The sequence below is a fragment of the Marmota flaviventris genome, chromosome 10 (assembly GCF_047511675.1).
Source record: "Marmota flaviventris isolate mMarFla1 chromosome 10, mMarFla1.hap1, whole genome shotgun sequence".
Taxonomy (NCBI): domain Eukaryota; kingdom Metazoa; phylum Chordata; class Mammalia; order Rodentia; family Sciuridae; genus Marmota; species Marmota flaviventris.
The window spans coordinates 101,459,379-101,478,542 of NC_092507.1; the positions used below are offsets into that span (position 1 = coordinate 101,459,379).

The following is a 19,164-nucleotide window of genomic DNA, read 5'->3' on the forward strand; positions in this document are numbered from 1 at the left end:
TCTTCAGAACGTTTCTAACTTCCCTGTCCTTTTGCACAAGAAGCAGACAAGGACTGGGCATGTGGGCATGAAAAGGGCATTCCCCTCCTGTGGCTCCTACGGTTAACTGGGATGACATCTGTCCCCAGTGATATTCTTAGACCCATTCTTTCCCATCCCAGCCCTAAGCCCCTGCTCCCAAACACAGGGACCTGTCTCCCAGGGCTCACATTCAGCAAGAGGGACACTAGTTGTCTCTCAGCTCCCCACCTGGAGCGTTTCCCTTCTGCTCAGGCTCCCAGGTGCCACTCAGCATCTTAGCTCCTCCTATTGGAGAAGAAAACATTCTTGTTTAGCTGTTGAGACAGAGGCGTCACCCCTCCCAAGGACAGTTACCTGCAGGATGAAGCCACAATCCAGACACTGCTTATCCTAAAGGAAGAAGCTGGCAGAAGGGATTTCCAGAGGGATCCTTTACACACAGCCGGCCCCTGACACTACCAACGCATCAGGGAGGGATGACATCCTGGGTTCAAGGCTTAAGGACCTCAGGAGGTCAATTCAGAGGTGCTGGGGGCCCTGAATTCCCAGCACTGATGACCAGGGCTGTGTCTGAGCCTGGGGATGGGAGTGGGATTGCTGAACTGAGGTCAGAGTTGGGTATCTGGTATGTGCCTGTCACACACCTTCCCTGCTGGCTGTCCTCAAAGCTGGATTATCCCTTTTCTACACTCCCTCTGGATGCAGAGTCTGCTGCAGAAAGCCAGGGAACTCACACATGCAGCAGGCCCTGGTGGAGGCCAGAGACAGAGCGCAGAGCGCAGAGCGGGGCGGGGCAGGCGCACAGACAGCCTCTGTTGGCCTGAGGAGAACAGTGTCCAAGGCAAACCCTGTTGTTTGCAAATAAACAGCCTCAAGCTGGGGGAAAACAGCGCATCTTTGTTTGTCCTGATTGGTGCTGATGTGGCTTCTGCAGCCCCTCACCCAGCGAGGGTCCTTTTTTCCTTGTCCGCTGCAGGCTGAGGATAGGGAAGTAAGATGGAGCTGAAACCCAGGCCTGAGGTACCTGGTCTGTAGATGAGATGCAGTTCTGGCCTCCTGGCTTCTCAGAGAAGCCTCCCTCCCACCCAGAGGTCATGGGAAGCTGCGCTTAGGATCACAGGCACCATGCCCATCCCTGCTGGCCTGGGCCTCTGCCTCTAGCCCAGCACATGCGCAAAGGCTCAGCAACTAGCTGCAGCTTTGTGCCGTACAGAATCCTAGAGGGAAACTTGGTGTGTGGATAAAGAATCTGAGTCCAGAGAGGTTAGGTGACTTGCCTAATGTTACACAGCTGGCGGATGGCTGTACTGGCTCCCCGTGCTCTTGGAATAATCCTCCTCCTATGCTTTCTGGGTCCCTCCCAGACCCCAGCCCACCCAGGCGTGCTCTGGGCTGAGCTCTGTCTCCACACATGTGGTGCTTATCACGCAAGCATTGCCTTACAGGGTTTCGCAATGAGCCTTGTGTTGTGGACACCCCAATGGACTTGGAGCTACAGGAGAGCAGGGGTCTCCCTTGCTTTTCTCAAACTGCTGCCTAGGGGACCACCTCATTCATTTCTGGAGTCAGGGCCCAGCACATCCCAGCTCAATGAGAGAGGAGAGGCACGAAAAAGGCTCAAGGAGAAAAAAAAAATCAGGACAGAAAGCTGCGGACAGAGAGGCGGGGAGATGTTTGTAGGCTCCAGCTTAGAAATGGGACTTATAAAACAGGGAGGTGGCCAAAGTCATTCAGATTGGTCTTGGAGCAGGCCCTGCTCACAGAGCCAACTGAAGTACTCAGAACTGAAGGCCAGAGATGTCTCCCCAGAGGCTGCAGGAGGAAGACCCAGGTTAGAGCCTGGCAGGGACATACCAGGAAAAGGATGTCTTGAGCTGCTAGAGGGTGTCCCGGAGAGGTTTGCTGGTCCCGGGGGAGTAGGCGGCTGGGACTTTTCTGGGAGGCCCTCCTTCTAGGATTAATTCAGTCCTCTTCTCCATTCAGCTGGTTAATCAGCGCGCCTTTCCATGTGCCCAGGGTGATGTGAGGAACCTGGAGGAGAGGCAGACACCAGATGCATGAGCCACGTCTACCACCAAAGGACCTGTAAAATAATAGGAGAGAGAAAACAAGCACACAGAAGGCAGACGATAGCTAAGAATGGTTAGGCAGCCAGCCATGGGTGACAGGCCAAGGGTGTGGGGGGTCTCGCCCATTGGGCCTAAGCATCAGGGATTAGGCTTTTTATTTCCTGTCTTTCCAGCAGCCATCTCTCTCCACTCCACACAGAACATCTCTCCACTCCATGCAGAATAAGGATCACAGCCAGCAGGAGTGGCGAGGGAATAACTCCCAGTAAATCAGGGACTCTGTGAAGCCTTGGCAGCATCTCAACTCCAGTCCTGAATTTATAGCTCTCAGGGCGCTCACACTGCAGGTCAGCAACCCCAGGACACCCACAACATCATATTTTTACTGATGGACAGACCCATTCTCAGCCTGAGGAGCTGCCAGCACACATCATTTTTGCAAAAGGTGGCACATGGCAGGAAAAAAAACCGAGAACAACTTGGGAAGTGTGAACAGCCTCTCGCAGAAGGAAGGGAAAGGATTCGAGCTGCCCAGAGTAGATTATTTGGTTCCCACTTCTGAGCATTCACACCTTCCCATAGCTGGAACTTCCCCACCTCTTCTTGCCTCATAAGCCCCACCCCTATTTTGAAACTGGCTTCTTGGGAGCCAGTCTCTAGGTCTCACCTTCTAACTAAGCCCAGTCACCCCTGCCCCTTTCCAAAGGATATTCAGGCCCTGAAGCCAAAGGTTGGTCTACATGGTCCAGCTTCTGACACTGGTCTTTCTTGTGTACAAACAAGTTTTCACTCTGCAAACTTTTGAGTGCTTGCTCCAGGCTCATTTCTGACAGCAGCAGGAGACCAAGTGGCGTTTGCCAGGCCTTGATGCTGGAACCCACAGTCTCATTAGGGAGAGAAAACATGTCTGTCAGATTGAATTAACTCCTCCAGGTAGTCATGGATCCATGTTCAAAGAGTATATTTGCTTTATTCCTTTTATTTGTCTTTTTGTTTGTAGCAGCTCTCGTCATAATGTCTAAAAACTAGAAACAAGTAAATGTCCCTCAAAAGTCATTATCAGGGGGCTGGGGTTGTGGCTTAGAGGTAGAGCACTTGCCTAGCACATGTGAGGCACTGGGTTCAATCCTCAGCACCATATAAAAATAAATAAATAAAATAAAGGTATTGTGTCCATCTAAGTATGTGTGTGTGGTGCTGGGGATTGAACCCAGGGCTTTGTGCATATGAGGCAAGCACTCTACCAACTGAGCTCTATCCCCAGCCCTAAAAATATTGTTTAAAAAAGTCATTATCTGTAAATGTTTCAGAAGAGGATAAAGCTTTCTTCCTTAAAAATAAATTGCACTGTGTTTATTTAAGTTATATAATGTCATAAAATACGTACATAGAAAAATAGAATGAATCAATACATCCATCATCTCACAAAGTTACTCATCACCCCCTCTCAGGACAAGAGCAGCTACGCCTACTTAGTTAGCAAAACTCCTGAATACAGTACACTATTATTAACCAAAAACTTCTGAGGACTGCATGGTACCCCAGCTTCTAAAAAAAAATCTGAACCTTGGAAGAATTTGAACAGGTGGAGAAAAAGGGAATTTCAGAAAGAGAAAATTGCTTCAGTCAAAGGTGGAAGGCTAAGAGGTTTAGGCCAATATATGGTGTGCTTGACCTCTTTGGTGTCTCTTGCCTGTGGCCGACATTGTTGATTGTGGCACCATGCCCACTGGTGCAGGATGCAGGTTCCTCAATGCAGCCATCACAAATCAATTAAAGCTGGTGGGCAGGAATGAGTCCATTGGCCCTTCTGGTCTACAGCATTCATAAGGCAGAAGAAAATGGATTGGGCTGGAGAAGATGTGTGCCATGGAGGAGAGGAAAGCCCAGCTCACAGTCTCATTTGTCAGATGGCAGAGCTGGGACGGACCATAGAATCTAGGCTCTTCATTTTCACTGAAGGAGTCTAAGGCTAGGGATGAAAGTTCTTGCTCAAGGTCAGTGAGAGCTGTTGGCACAGGTGTTGGAATTCACACCTCCTGACCCCTGGGGCAGTGGGTTGGGGCCAGATGTTCAGAAGCTGCTGTTTGATCTGGGGTTGGCCACACAGGAGCCAAGGCACGCGTAAAGATCTTCTGAGATCTCTGCATTCACTCTGTACTCCAGAATCTTCTCTATCCTCCTTATCCAAGCTTCCATTCCTGTGTACTGGAAGCTGACAGGGTGATGGATGGGGCTATTAGAGAGGGAGGCACACCCAGGTTCAGTGGGGACTGGGGCAGAGAAACCATTGACTCTCTCCCACCTCCTTCCTCCTGAAGGAAGGCAGTCTCCCCACCGACCCCATCCCACCCCACCCCACCCCACCCCGCCCCCCACATGCACACCCAGGACCTGCCCTGAGAGAGTAAAACACCAGCCGAGGATCCCCTCTCCCCTAGCTTCTAGGCCACAGGGAGCCACCAGAGGTTTTTGAGCACGAGAGTGTTATGACCAAAGTGATATTTATAAAATATTATTTTGAAAGATTAATATGTCCTGTGTTCTTTGGGGAGGAAATACCTCCCATTAGGACATACCTGAATGAGTCTAAAGCTGGGGAGAGGGGTCCCTCAAGCCTGAGGGCTCCATTAGAGATGGGGGGGCACCACTTGGAGAGGGTCTCCATAGCTGAATGGGAGTAGACAGGAGAAGGAGGTCTTACCCCCAAGCAAATCCATGGAGTCAAATGCCCCGAGGCTGCCAGGAGGGGTCAGGGACAGAAATTAGGGAATCACAGATAGCTGGGAGACATTTGGATGGTTGTCAGCCCTCCCAACTCCCCTTCTGAGATAGGTTTGATGCTTGTTTTGCTGTTTGTTTCCCTGAAGGAGATGTGAGTAAAGCTTGTGACAGGCTTGTCCTGGGTGGTGGAAGGAAGTGGACGACTGGGGAGATGGTGGCCCTTTCTGCAGGCAGGTTCTGGGGATCAGAGCAGAGGGAAGCAGGAGGCAGACTCTAGGAAGAAGAGGTGGATAGCAAGATGGGTACAGAGACGGACATAGGAACCTTCTCGGGTTAAATCGGTCATCTAGGAAGCCCTCCTGGTCTAAGAAAGGGAAGAGCTAGTGGGAGAAGTGGTGGACACATCCATCATGCCAAATATGCCCCATAATGGGGACCACACCCCTGCCTTCCTCAGCACGTAGTTCCAGTTCTGGAGACTTTGCATATAAGTCATGACCTTGCTTGCATGGAATTGACTTTCTCCCTCCTCCAGAAACAGTTCTCCCACTTGTAGAAATGGCCAGGGAGGGGCAAGATTCTCCCTGCTCATGGAAGGCCCATCAGAGTGGAGGCAGAAAGAGCTGGAACCAAAGAGATGAGCTAATGTTCCTCTTCAGAAGCCATCAATGACGTCCTGTTTTCCAACCCCAAGAGCCACTTCTCAGAGCCCCCCCTTTCTGGGGCAGCTGACTGTTGCTCAACCTTTGTTTCTTTGAAGGCTACTCCCTGGGTTTCCGGCCTTTGCACCTTCATAGTTTTCACTCTGTGGCTCTAGTTCCTCTTTGTTCACTTCTTGTTGAGCTTAATTTTCTTATGTCCCTTCCACCAGGTTCCCCCCCCCCTAAATTCTCCTTGGTCACCTCTCTTTGGACATCCCCATACTCTCCCTGGGGTGGCTCACCATTCACACACTGTGGTGGTCACTTGCGTATGGTGACTTCCCAATTTATTCCTTCAACCCTGATCATTCCTTCCCTTCTAGGACCTCCTTTGCAACAACCTGATGGACAGTTGTCCTAGACACCTTCCCCAACCCCCAAACTCAACACATCCATTGTCAAGGTGTCTTCATGGGACTTGGGAGAGCCAGGCTAGACTTCAGCAGCTGGGCCTGGAGACAAAGCTGCCCGGGTTGCTGAATCCTCACTAGCATCAGTTCCACCATCATCCTGTTGGAGGCTGCCAGCCCTCTTTGTGTCTGATTGCTTGGCCTTTGTTCTCCCCTGGGGACATGCAGGGTTCAGATAACTTTGACAAGGGGTAGAGTAGAGTTAGTGGTGTTGAACCTGGAGGATGAAGACACCCCACTTGGGATTCATGATGGTGGGTAAATTCTAAGTCCATCTGGAAACCATTCCTACTCTGAGAAACACTCTTTGCTGAAAGTTCATAGGAAGAGAAGAGGGATCCCCCAAAACTGAGTGGGGAGAGAGGCCATTCTCATTCATCTCTGAAATATGAATTGAGCTCCTCCTCCTCTGTGCCAGGGATTGTGTAGGGGCTCAGGATGCAATGGAGAAGACAGACAGGTCCTGCTGTCATGGAGTTCACAGGCTCACAGAAAATGAGTGTGAAGACACCTCAAGAATGAAGTACAGGAGTGAGGGGGTATGAAGGATGGCGGGTGAGACCTAAAGCATTAACTCGAATGGAGAGGAAAGAAGAGGATTGTGCCGAGGAGAAGACCCAAAGCAAGAGCAGGCTAGGTACTTTTGAGGAACTGGAGGAAACATCATGGCATACCGTAATTTGAGAGGGGAAGAGAGTAGCCCATCAACAGGAAGGAGGGGTGAGGGAAGGCTGCACCATGCAGGGCATTGGTTTCCAGGTAAGAATTCTGGATTCTAGAATGGAAATCAGTAAGAACCATGAAAAAAAATATAAATTTAAATAAATCATCTGTCTGTTATGTGGCAATCACATTCTAAGGATCAGCAAGGACACTATGGCAGGTAAAAGATGGGGATGACCTTGACAAAATAATGCCTATTTCTGGAAAGAACTGGTTAGATTTTAGGGATATTTAGGAGGATTCGAGAACTAAAGAATAACAGGGAAGTCATGGGCAACATGGCTGTTGTTCATTTGGATAACCCAGTAGATGGTTGAGATTGTCCTGTGGGAAGTTCAGTTGTGGATATATTGAGTGGAGCTTTCTGTGAAGCCTCAAATAAAGACGTCAAGTCATGTAGGGCTGCCAGGTTAAATAAGGAAGTCCAGTTCAGTTTTCATTTCAGATAAACAACAAATAAAATTTTAGTATAAATCTGTCCTAAATATTACATGGGGCACATTCATTTAAAAATAACTCATTGTTTATCTGAAATTAAAATTTAACTAGGCATCGTGTTATCGGCCAAATCTGATAACTCTGCGGGTAACTGAATACATGGAGAGAGTCCAGACAGAGGTGGACATGCCACAACCATCAGCATGGAGCATGGAGAAGCGCCTGAACTATAGAAAGTGCAGAAGACAAGACCTAAGACAACGTCTTATGAACTCTGGTATTTAGGGTTTGAGGAAGGAAGAAAAGCAGGAAAGTGACACACAAGCTAAGGGTGGTTGAAAGAAATGAAAAAATCATGCATGCAATGTCTAAGAGGGTTCACTGAACGTACAGGGAAGGTCATTAGTGGTCTTGGTGACAGTAGTTTATTGTTGAAGGAAAAGCAAACCACAGTGAGGTGAGGAGCCAATAAGAGGAGTTAATTGAGAGGTACTGGATGGAGATGTTTTCCTGGGAAGGAGAGGGTGGTAGTGGGAGGGAGAGGTAGGATCCATATTAGAGACATGAACTTGCTTAAATATTGATGGGGAGAAGAGAAGAGAGAGGGAGTCATTGAAGAGGAAGGAACAGAGGGGACAGGCAGACTGGTGGAAGGGTCAGCAAGACATTGAGGGATTTCCTCCTGCCTCTAGGCTTCAGTTGTAATTTTCAAGGAGGAAGTTTTATCATTTGCTGAGAATCCAGATGGAAGGATATTAAAGGTTTGAGGACAAGGGATAGGGTTTTCCAAGGTGATCGTACAAGCAGTGGAAACACATGTGAACTGGGGAAAGCAGAGTGGACAGCGTTGTGCCTGTGAAGCTTGGTGACCCTGGTGATGGGTCTACTCTGTTTGTTGGTACAGCCTCCTGTAGCAGAAACCACCTACCACATAAGTGTGGTTCAGAAGAAAAGGAGAGCTGGCCCACTCCCAGTTGGGGCTTCACCAAGGGGGTGCAGCAAAGGGGAAATTATATTATAAAGGAGAACAGATAACATGTTGAGCTCTATAACCTATGTCACGAGAAAGGAGAGGGAGGAAGCAGAGCGCTCAGAGGACAGGTGTAGGCGAAGAGATGAGTGGAAAAGCTGAGAGGATCTAGAAAGATGTCAGAATTAGTAATTTCAGAGGTGGGGTAGTTCTGGAGAGTGACTAAGTCTAGGGGGTGGTGGTGGGAGTGGGTGGCCAAGACACAGTGGGACAGACATGAGGACATCAAGTATCTGAAAGGCTAGGGTGTGGGCTGGGCCACTCTCAGGGACACTGAAGTCATCCACTATGACCAAAGGGCCTCCCTGTGTCCTCCACACAGTCTACCTCTCCTGGCAACATCTCCCTGTTGGGTTGCTGCAGTGGTGGATGCGAAGAGGGGAGGTGGGAGCAGTTAAAAGTCAGAGAGAGCTGTGAGCTGTTCCGATAGTAGAAAGAGATTCTGTCACTTGTGTAAGCTTTGAACAAAACGGAATCCTTTGAATCTTCTTCAGCTGGAGGCATCTATAACTTGTTATCAAGATGCATCAGGCCCGAGCACGTCTTCTAAGATTCTTTTTCTCATCACTGTCACTTCCAAAGCCCAAGGAACAACCCAGAGTGATGTGCTCATCTTCTTCCTCCACCTCGGAGCCTGCCCCTTCTCTGTGATCCTTCAGCCTTCCTGATTGTAGCTCAAGAGTCTCACTTCCCATATCCAGTTGGTCACTAATTCTGTCTCATTCCCACCGCCCCTGTTCTGATTCACATCTTTGTCATGTGTCTCCTAACATCACAGTAGCTTCCTCGCTGGTTTCTCTTTTGACCGCCCCCCCCCCCCCCCCGCAACTCCAACCTGGCTTTCTCCAGCTCCCTCTTCCCAAGGGAGGCAGAGGCTAAGGAGAGGACACGGCTCTCAGTGGACTCCCCAAATATACCATTCACACAGTTATTAAGAGAATCTTCCTAAAATGCTGATCAGTTTCCGTGACTCCTTTCTTGAAGTTTCACGGAGGATCTCTGTCTAAGGGACGAAGGCCAGACTCTGCAGCATGAAGAGTCCTCTGGAGCTGGTCCTGTGTTCCTTGCACCCAGGCCCCCACAGTCTAAGCCCATGTGCCAGTCCTTCTAATAAGCCACCCACGCCTTTGTCTCTGTTGTCCCCTCAGCCTGGGATGCCTTTCCCTCTCTGCCTGTCAAGAGCCTGTGCATTCTCTAGGGCTTAGCTGTAGTCACACCTCTCTGGTGGCTTTGTTTTTTTTGATCTTCACTGTTCAAAATTAGTCAGCCCTTCCTCCACAACAAAGCCAGCATGTCGCCAGTATCTCTGCTCAGCATGTGTTACAGTTAGCTGTTTTGAAGTCTTCATAGGACACTTTCTGCAAATGCATTTGTCGTGGTGTGAGACACCAAGGACATGGACAGAAGGCCAGCCCAGGGTGCTCAGTTCTGGTGGTTGGGGGGGTGGGGGGCAGTGGTTGACAGGCAACAGCAAAGCTTAGTGGTGCACACTGTGATGAGTGAAGGACATCCATCCAGAAAAGGGGTCAAGCAAGACCTCCTGGGGGGAGGTGGCCTCTAAGCTGAGGCTGGCAGAAGGGAGGAGGAGCTGCCATGTAGTGCAGTTACTGGTTTCTAGATCTCTCTTCCCTCCCCAGCCACAGTGTCATTTCTTGAGTTCAGGAACATGTTTACTGATCTCTGAGTCCCCATACCCCAGCCCAGCACCTGGCATGTTACAGAAGCACCGTATGTCATTATTACTAGGATGAGCCATAGGCTGTGGGAGGGCAGGAGCCGTGCTGTGGTCATTCTTTTGTTTCCCTTCCAGTGCCTTGTGCTGAGGCCTGGCAGAGACAACATGTGCTGAAATGAATTAAGAGAGAGTTCTTCAGAAGTAGCAGGTGCTCTGGGGACCCATGAGTAAACAGCTGGCTTGGGACAAGTCTCAGGCCAGACAAATACTCACGATTCATGAGGCTGCTGTCTAGACCCCAGACACCAGTGTGTCCATGCTCATCTCTCAGGCTCCCCGAGGCTGACGGACCCAGCGGGGTCATCACTCTGTCCTGCACACAGCCACTTCCAGCAAGCGCAGGCAGGGTCAGGAACTGCAGGGACTGGTCTGGAGTGACTCACTGTGACAGACAGATAGCAGAGGCACGCTGAGATGCACCAGCAGAACCCCCCCACCCCCCGCCCAGCTGGGAACTAGCCCCTTTGGGGGTTTGGAGGCTTTGTGTTCAGTAGTTGTGACATCGTGTCAGCCATTGAGACATTGAACCTTAAAGACAGGTCAGAGGAGACTGTTTCCTAAGGGCGGCCCCTAAAACAACCCAGCAGACAGCTTCTGATGAGATATGGGGCAGGGGGAGCCTGCTCCTGAAATATGTGTGTGTCCAGTGGGATTCCACCCCCAGTTGTGTGTGGCTGGGCTTGGAATGCGGAGGGTGAAGACATTATGATAAAAGTTGGAAAGTGTCCTGAATTCCAGGGCTGAGGAAAATCCCCCCAGCACTCCACAGTTCCTACCAGGAAGTGGGGAATTCCCAGCAGATGGGGGTGAGTACAGAAGGGGAGAAGATTCTAAATGGTCAGAGTGTCATTAACAAGTACCGTCTTTCCTGAGGCAAGTCCCTGCTTGTCCCCTGGAAGTAGAAGTGGACTATTGTGATCCAAGGTGCACCTTCAAGGCTCTGGATGCAGGGTGCTCAGGTTCTATGCTGGACTCAGTGCTCCTTGGGCCTCTGCAGAGAGCCCAGGCAGGATCCCAGTCTCCCCACCCACCTGGCTCCTCTCCCTGGCTCCTCAGGATCCTCCTCCTCCCAACACTCCTCCCTGGCACGTTTTTATTCCCCTCACTGTCTTCTTCTCATCTCTTCACTTGGACTAGGAGAAGGTAGGGGGAAGGTCCCAATTTGCTCCTTTCCAAGGGGGTCCCCAGTGTCCTCAAGGAGAGCTTGGGGTCTGGCCAATTCTCCCTTCCACAGCCAACACTGGCTCTGGCTCTGTCCTTAGACAAGTTACCCAGCTGCTCCAAGCCCAGACTTGCTCCTTTGCAAAGTGGGGATGCCCCTCGACACAGCTCCTGGCTGCAAGGACTCTCCACATGTTTGCTGCAGAGATCCTTATTTGTTTACTCAAACAACCATTCAGCACATTTTTTTTTGATTCTGGGCTCTGTTCTACATTCTGGGGATGTGGCAGTGAATAAAAACAGGCAAACCCCTCTCCTTGGGCAGCCTGCACTTTGGTAGGGAAGATGAACGAGAAACAAACAAGCCATTAAATGAGTAATATATAATAAATATAATTTCCTACCATGCAGAAACATGAAGTGGGGAAAGATGGAGGGTGAGAGAATTTGATCTTGGAACACTCAGGAAAATCCTCCAGAGGAGGTGACATTGGATCAGAGACCTGAATTTGGTGAGAGAAAGGGTGGGTGTCGACCTGGGGAGACCCTTCCAGACAGAAGGATGCTCTGAGGCAGGGATGAGCTTAAGGCCAGCCAAGCCTGTGAATCTGCAGAGGAGTGACCAGGGGTGGCATAGGGGAGCTGAGGTCGGAGAGAAGGCAGGGCCAGCTCCCGCGGGGCCCTGTTTTTCACTCTGAGGAGTTTGGATTTTATCCTAAGCAGTGGTTTTGAGCAGGGCAGTGATCATGATCTGATTATTCTTTTAAAAGATTGTTCCGTGTAGAGAATTCCCTACTAAAGCGGAGCCAGAAGAACAGCGAAGAATCTGTGGTCTCATCACAACCCGATGCCTGCCCTCCATCATCTCAGAGCCTGGCACAACATCTCAGCCCCCCACCTCCCCACTGCGTCTCTCCTCTCCTCATCCAATCACTGGGCTTGCTCCCCACTGTGGAGTCTGTCCCCTCCCTCTAAGAAGCTGCCCAGAAGGGCTTTCAGACCAGAGTTCTCTGAGGCACACGATGCTCTGGGTCCCCTCCTCCTGCTGGAATCTTCGCTCCCTTGTCACCTTGGCACTGCCCCATGCTGCCTGAAGCACCCAAACAAGGCACAAAAAGCAAACACCCGTGGAAGGTACGGATCCAAGGGTCACCCCTTCCCCTACCCAGGGCCCCTCCTGCCTGAGGGGCAGGTGCTTCTCAGCTCCCAGGTTCTGCCCTAGGCCCCGCCTCTTCCCGCTCCGACTGTGACTCTGCTGTCACCCCTCCCACTTTCCCGCACCACAGGAGCAATATCACACTCCCAGTCAGTGGAATCACATTTGGTCACCAGTATTGAGTGGATGTTCAGTTGGGGCACTCCTTGGGCACCTTCTAAGTGAAGGTGGACCTGTAGGCTAAACCCTGCCCTGAGGGAGATCACATTCTTTTTTTTTGGGGGGGGGGCGGGCAGAATCAGATAAACAACTTCATGATATAACTTTGGGGAGTGATAAATGCTAAGATGAAAGTCAAAGCAGAGGAAGTAGTTAGAGAGGGGTGGGGAGCAAGGGGCCAACTCTAGCTAAGGACCCTGAGTTAGTTGAATGCATGAGGTATGTGAATGTTTGGGGAGCAAGCGTTTCTGGCAAAGGCAAGAGCAGGCGCAAAGGCCCTGAGGTGAGAAATGAGCTTGCCAAGAGGCTGATGGGGCCAGAGTAGGGGAGTTTAGACAAGGTCATTCTAGTATAACTTCAGCTGCTCCTGCTAGCCTCAGACCACAATGTCTGGTGATCCACTGGACTCCTCCAGTTAAAGGGTCCTCAGGCATCACTCTGAACTCAGTGGGTTTACAATTGAACCCGCTGTCATCCTCCTCCAACCTGATCTTCTTCTTGTCCCCCAGTCTACACAGTACTCTGTGCTGGTAACCTGGGGTGGCTGTAGCTCCTCTCTTTCTCTCTGCAATCATCCACCCCACCCCCCTCAGACAGTCACAGTCCCACCAGTGCCCTCTTGAAATATTTCTCAGCTTTCAGTGCTCTGTGGGTCAGGATCTCATCCCTGTGACGAGTGCTATAGGCAAAGGTCTCTTAACTGGCTCGCCTCTGACGATCTCTAGTTGCAAAGATGATCCTTCATAGAGAAAAGCTAAGGGACATAAGGCAGTAAGCTGGAGAGGTCCCGGAGGCTTCGTGGAAGAGGGAAATATCCCCTCCCAGTTCAATGGCTCCCTCCCATGCCTTTAGAGACCTAGCCTTCCCCCTCAGACCTCTTTCTAGAGGTCCATCCACCCGGACACTTGACCTCAGGGAGGTTGAACTTAACATGTCCAAGCTTGCACACGCTGTCCTCCTATCTGAGGACCTCCTGTCCCCTCAGCAAATGCCCCCCCCCCTAATCAGACAACTTGAGTGGATGTTCAGTCGGGGCACTCCTTGGGCACCTTCTAAGTGAAGGTGGACCTGTAGGCCCATCTCCACTCCACCCCAGTCCTGTGGGCTGGAAAGCACCTGAACCTTTCCTCTTTGTCTCAGCTCCCTGTTCGCTCAAGCCACCATCACCACAGCCCAGATCACATAAACGGCCCTTTACGGGGCCCCCTTGTCCCAGCTCGCCCTCCTCCAGTGTGTTGTCTCACTCCAGCCCAAGGTACAAATTTGCTCGTTGTGAGCTTCTGCTACAAACCTTTCACTGGCTTCTCCTGGCTCTTGGGATAGGGTTCCAACTGTGCAGGGTCATGCAGTCATTACAACCCCTTCTTGCCACGCCCTCACGCCTTCTCTTCCAAACCGTATGACCACCTTTCAGTTCCTAGAATGCTCTGTATAGTGCTTCAGTCTTCCTACTTTCTGTTTTCTCTGTTCCAAATACCCTTGCTGCCTTCTTCCCATCTGGTTTCCTTGACTACCTAACTCATTCTCCTGCCCCAAGAAATCAGCAGAGAAGTCTCCTCTTCTAACCACCTTCTCTGATCCCCTCCAGGTGGGGTGAGGTGTTCCTCTCAGGCGCTCCCATAGCACCTTGAATCACCTGGCTACATTCAAGGGCCTGTGTATGTCTCTGGATCCTCCTCAAGGCTGGCAGGTTCAAGAGTACTTGTTTAACTTGTAGTGGGCAAAAGCCTCAGCACGTGGCACAGAGTTGGCACACAGAAGGTGCTCGATGGCTCTTTGATGGATGAGTGATGTGAAAGTGGAAACGGGTTTAAAGTCTGGGTACAACTAAAAGGGAAAAGGCATTCCAGCCTAGGGAACAAAGGAGAAGGAACATGAAAAAGACAGAATGTGGAGATGGCCAGGTGCACCGTGTCACCTTGTGACTGCACGACGCCAGCCTGATTGACATGGAGGGCATGAGGGGGCAGATGGATTGGTGAAGTCACAGTGGATGCTGGAGTCACACTAAGGCATCTGGACTTTATTGTAGGGGCACTACAGAGAACTATAATCAAGCTGTGTCCTGGCCAGAGCCATGTTTAAGGTCATCAATCTGGTGTAGCCTGCAGGCTGAACCGGGGGATATTAGAGGACTGAGGAGGGACTTGGAAACCACCCCAACCCTGGGGTCAGCAGGGAGCATGTCTGGAGCTCCTCCTTCAGCACAAAGACCCTCATCCAGCCACAAGCCTCTAGTGGCCCCACTCCAGTGCTTCCTCCTCCACTTGGCAGGGGCATTTTGCCCTTCCTGGTGACTCACCCCAGAGGGGTCAGCTCCCAGCAGAACGTCATTGTTGACAGGAAGAGAGGTCAGACTTTCCCTTCCCCGGCCAGCTTCCTGGGCACCAAGACAGCAGCACAGCACAACAGAGTGGGAAGGTCCCCTCCTGAACAGGCTGGGTAACACGCCCACCCCAACCCATGCCACCACCTACCCGCTAGGGACCCTCCATGCCACGTGAGAGCCAGCCTGACCGCATCAGTTGTCAGTGAGTCAGGCAGCCTTGGAAACCCTTTCACAGCCTGCAATGGAGATGTGAAGGACACGAAGGAGTGAGGAGGCACCATTCTAGCCCCTGTTCCCAGGCAGGGGCTGAGAGGTGGACACAGCCATAGTGCTGGTTCTGGGGTACATATTCTGAGGGGAAGGATGCTAGAGCCCGTGAGGGCAGCAGAGTTGGGGACAAGGCCTGCTGAGGCTTCTGAAGGAAGTAAAAATCAAAGGAGAGGACAGAGGGTTATAGACACCCCAAAAAGGGCATGACCTAGAACCAGGATCAGGTCAGGAAACCCGATGGAAGCTGGCAAGAGTTGACCCACTGTAGTAGCAACTTTGGCAATCTGGCACCAACGCCAAAAGTTATTGGAGTTTAAAATTTGCTTTCTATAGAACAGTCACATGACTGGTCTACCTGGGCTGGACACACAGAACTCTGTCATCTAGAGTATTCAGCTAAGGAGAGAAAACAGATCTGTGGAGATGGCGGGGGGCAGGAAAGTGAGGGAGCATCTGCAGGGTACAGAATCCACAGGCACAGGATCTTCTCCATCAACAGAGAGATGAGGAGCCATTGAACCAATGGAAAACAGACGTGAACTTGCCATTCCAGAGTCTGTGTCTGGGAGTGGCCCTAGCAAAGCCACCCCATTCCCTGCATGTGGAGTTCAACCTCCCCTGTCCAGGAGACAGCAGAATCCACACCCTCCTTCTCACCAGCAGGTGGGTGGGAAAGGAGGTACCTCTGGCTTAAAATGCAGGAGCTGGCCTTAGCAAGCCTGGCGCTTAGAGACAGATGTGAAGAACAGGAAGTTGCCTGGACTGAGGACTTTGAGCTAGTCAGTGGTGGTGTGTGTGTGTGGGGTGGGGGGACAGGATGAGAGGGGAGCAGGACTGAGGACTGAGACATTGAGAAAAGGTGTCCTTGGAGAGGGACTGGGGATGGAGAAGAGGGGAGAAGCATTTCCTTCCCATAGCCACCTCTATACCCTGAGGTACAAGATTCCAATGAACTGGGATTTTCCTCTCTATGCAATCTTTGCTCCTCTTTCTCCATCTCCTCCCTTCCTCTAGCCCACCCAGCATTGTAGACTCTGTTGCTAGCTCAGCGCTGCGCTGAGGACAGAAGTGGGAGCCAGACAGGTTTGTCCTTGTCTTCTGGGAGTTGCCTCAGAGCTGGCTCCTTGTCATGCCGGTCTTGGTTTAAATATTGCATCCTCTAAGAGACCTTCCCTGACCTCCCCTTTGAAGTAGCACACCTGGCATTGCTGTCGCAGCCCTTTTTATTTGCACGTGGCACTCACCGCTCTCTGGTACTTTCTGGATTTGTTGCCTGTTTATTTCCGATTCCTCCATGCAGAATGCATGCTCTGCTCTTGCAAAAGCAGAGACTCATCTGTTACTCTCAGGTATCTCCTTGGCAGGTAGAACCATGCCTGGTACTCAGGAGGTGCTCCCATATTTAGTTTATTTGTGAATGAATAATACGTGCAAATGTTTGTTGAGTGCTCGCTATAGGCCAAGGACCTTTTTCGTGTATTAACTGGAGGCTCAACAAACTATGGTCTTCAAGGCAAATCTGACTCCCTTCCAGTTTTTAGAAATCAATATCAGTAGAACACATACCCATTCGAGTATTTTCTATTTATGGCTGCTTTCATGATACAATGGCAGAGTTGAGTCGTTGAGTCGTTGTGACAAGGAACGCATGGCTAGTAAACTAAAAATGTTTACTGTCTGGAACTTTACCGAAAAGGTCTGTTGGCTTCTGAGTTAACTCACTTAATCCTCACCAGTGCCATGGGGGTCAGTGCTATTATGGACGGAGGCACAGAGCTTATCCAAATTACACAGCTGATAAGTGCAGAGGCTAAACTTGAACCCATTTGGTCTTGCTCCAGGCCCATGTCCTTAGTGAACTACCCTGTCTATGACTTTACTAGGAATGAAGAGTGGGGGAATCATAGGCATCATGGGAGTAACATGTAAGGAAGGATGGGGAAATGAAAAAAATAAATAAATAAAACTTAGGGTAGCCGGGAGTTCCCCAAAGCCCTTAGGACTCTTTTTTGTGAGTATGTGTGTGTGTGATGCTGGGGATTGAACCCAGGGCTTGTGCATGTGAGGCACTCTTCCAACTGAGTTATATTAGCAGCCCGCCCTTAGAACTCTAAGTCATTGTTTTCCCCCTCCTCCACACAGCACTGAGGATTGAACATGGGCATACTATCATTGAGTTACTTCCCCAGGCCTTTCTATAATTTATTTTGAGACAAGTTCTAGCTAAGTTACCCAGGCGGGACTTGAATTTACCATCCTCTTGCCTCACCTCCTGAGTCGCTGGGATTACTGATGTGTGTCACCATTCCTGGCTTGAACAAATTGTTTTTGAATCTTGGTCTGACTCCGAGACTCAGAACTCTCAAATTGTTTGCTGGAGCAGGAGTCCTGTCCCTAAACATAAGTAAAGACATCTCCGCCCCCTTTAATCTGAAGATCGTTAAATATTCTCCACTGAGGACATGGAGGTCCCAACATTTTTTTTTTTTTAAAGCTTTGACCCCTGCTATGTCCTATCTGCATGAGAATCAAGTATCCAGTGGTCTCTGATTTAGTACCGATAAGGCAAATGTGAGGTTGGACATACTATTTTCTTTTAATTTGTTTTTGTAGTTCCACCAAAAAAATGCCCTGGCTTCTAGGGGCTGTACCGTCTGAACATGTTTGAGAACTTCTCATTCTTCTGATGTTGAAATGTGGATGCAGTTCAACTCAGAGGTTAAAGAAACCAGGAATTAGATCCTCTAGAATCACAGGATAAATTGTGGTCTTGGAAGTCACAGTCACACACAGGAGGCCTCCTAGAAGTATTGGAAGTTTCTCTTTGCTGAGAAGAAATGTGAAAAAGGGGGAAGAATGGGACAAGCTGGAGGGGGATTTAAGCTGAGCCGATTAACCTTGAGCTGGGACATAGGAAACATCCAGTAAAGATTTACCCACTTGGAGGCTGGGGTTGTGGCTCAGTGGTAGAGCACTTGCCTAGCACATGCCAGACACTGGGTTCGATTCTCAGCACTGTGTAAAAATAAATAAATAAAATAAAGGTATTGTGTCCCTCTACAACTAAATAATATATAAATATATAATATATATTTTTATTTTAATTTACATGTAATTGTATATAATTACATGTAAATTAATACATGTAAATTGATTATGTATATAATTACATATAATATATAATTAAATTTTATATACATAAAATTTAAGAGGGGGGCTGGGGATGTGGCTCAAGTGGTAGCCCGCTCGCCTGGCATGCGCGGGGTGCTGGGTTTGATCCTCAGCACCACATAAAAATAAAATAAAGATGTTGTGTCTACCAAAAACTAAAAAATAAATATTAAAAAATTTTCTCTCTCTCTCTCTCTTTAAAAGAAAAAAAATTTAAGTGGGGGCCTAGGGATGCAAGATAGAAGACAAGAATGTCACAGACAGTTAGAACCAAGCTGAGAAAGGCCCTGGCATCAGACAAGGGTGCCAACACTGACTGTGGGCATGGAGCTGCCAGCAACACTATGCAAGGCTACGGGGCTGGCAGTGCCCACCCACAGGGTTACTCTGCCAGATGAGTCCTAGAGCAGAGAAAGGGGAGACCCAAGAGGGAGAAAGGATGACAGTTGCCCCAGCATCCAGGTACACACACAGGTCTCCAGAGCCTTTGGGGAGACTGACCAATACCCCGGAATCTGCTCACACCTGGGCTCAATGACAATGAGTTCTGACCCTCAACTTTGGTATCTGCCAGAATCCATGACCTCACCCAAGAGGGAGAGAGCCTGTGACAAGCATGTGACCCAGCAGCCAGCCTCGGACAGGCCACAGTGGGATGGACAGACAGCAGGAGTTCCACTTAGAAACAGGAAGGAAAAAGGTCATGTCCAGCATTTGGGAATGGCCTGGGTTCTTGAAATCTGTTTATTCCCTCATTTATCCATTCAACAAACTTTTACTGAGTACTAAGTATATATGAGTTCTGTGGGAGATAAAAGCTGTCTCATGGTTTAGGAGGAGGAAGAATAAGACATGTTCACCAAAAAGGGGGAAAAGCATTCCCAATGAGAGCAATGGGGGCTTCCTGGGGAGGAGGGACGTCTGAGACATTCCAAGAAAAGACATGGGGTGGGGGAGGGACAGCAGGCCAGGAGAAAGGGACCAAGATCCCTGAGCAGTGCTCAATA

At 49.9% G+C, this 19,164-nt stretch overlaps 1 long non-coding RNA gene across 1 annotated transcript; it reads right to left on the reverse strand.

The window, feature by feature from the left end:
* Positions 1–268: 268 nt before the first annotated feature.
* LOC114080396 (uncharacterized) lies at positions 269–2,571 on the reverse strand. The gene is made up of 3 exons (XR_003580610.2): positions 2,489–2,571; positions 1,876–2,052; positions 269–306 (listed from the first exon to the last, which is right to left on the reverse strand). It is a non-coding gene; the product is annotated as an uncharacterized lncRNA (long non-coding RNA).
* Positions 2,572–19,164: the final 16,593 nt, after the last annotated feature.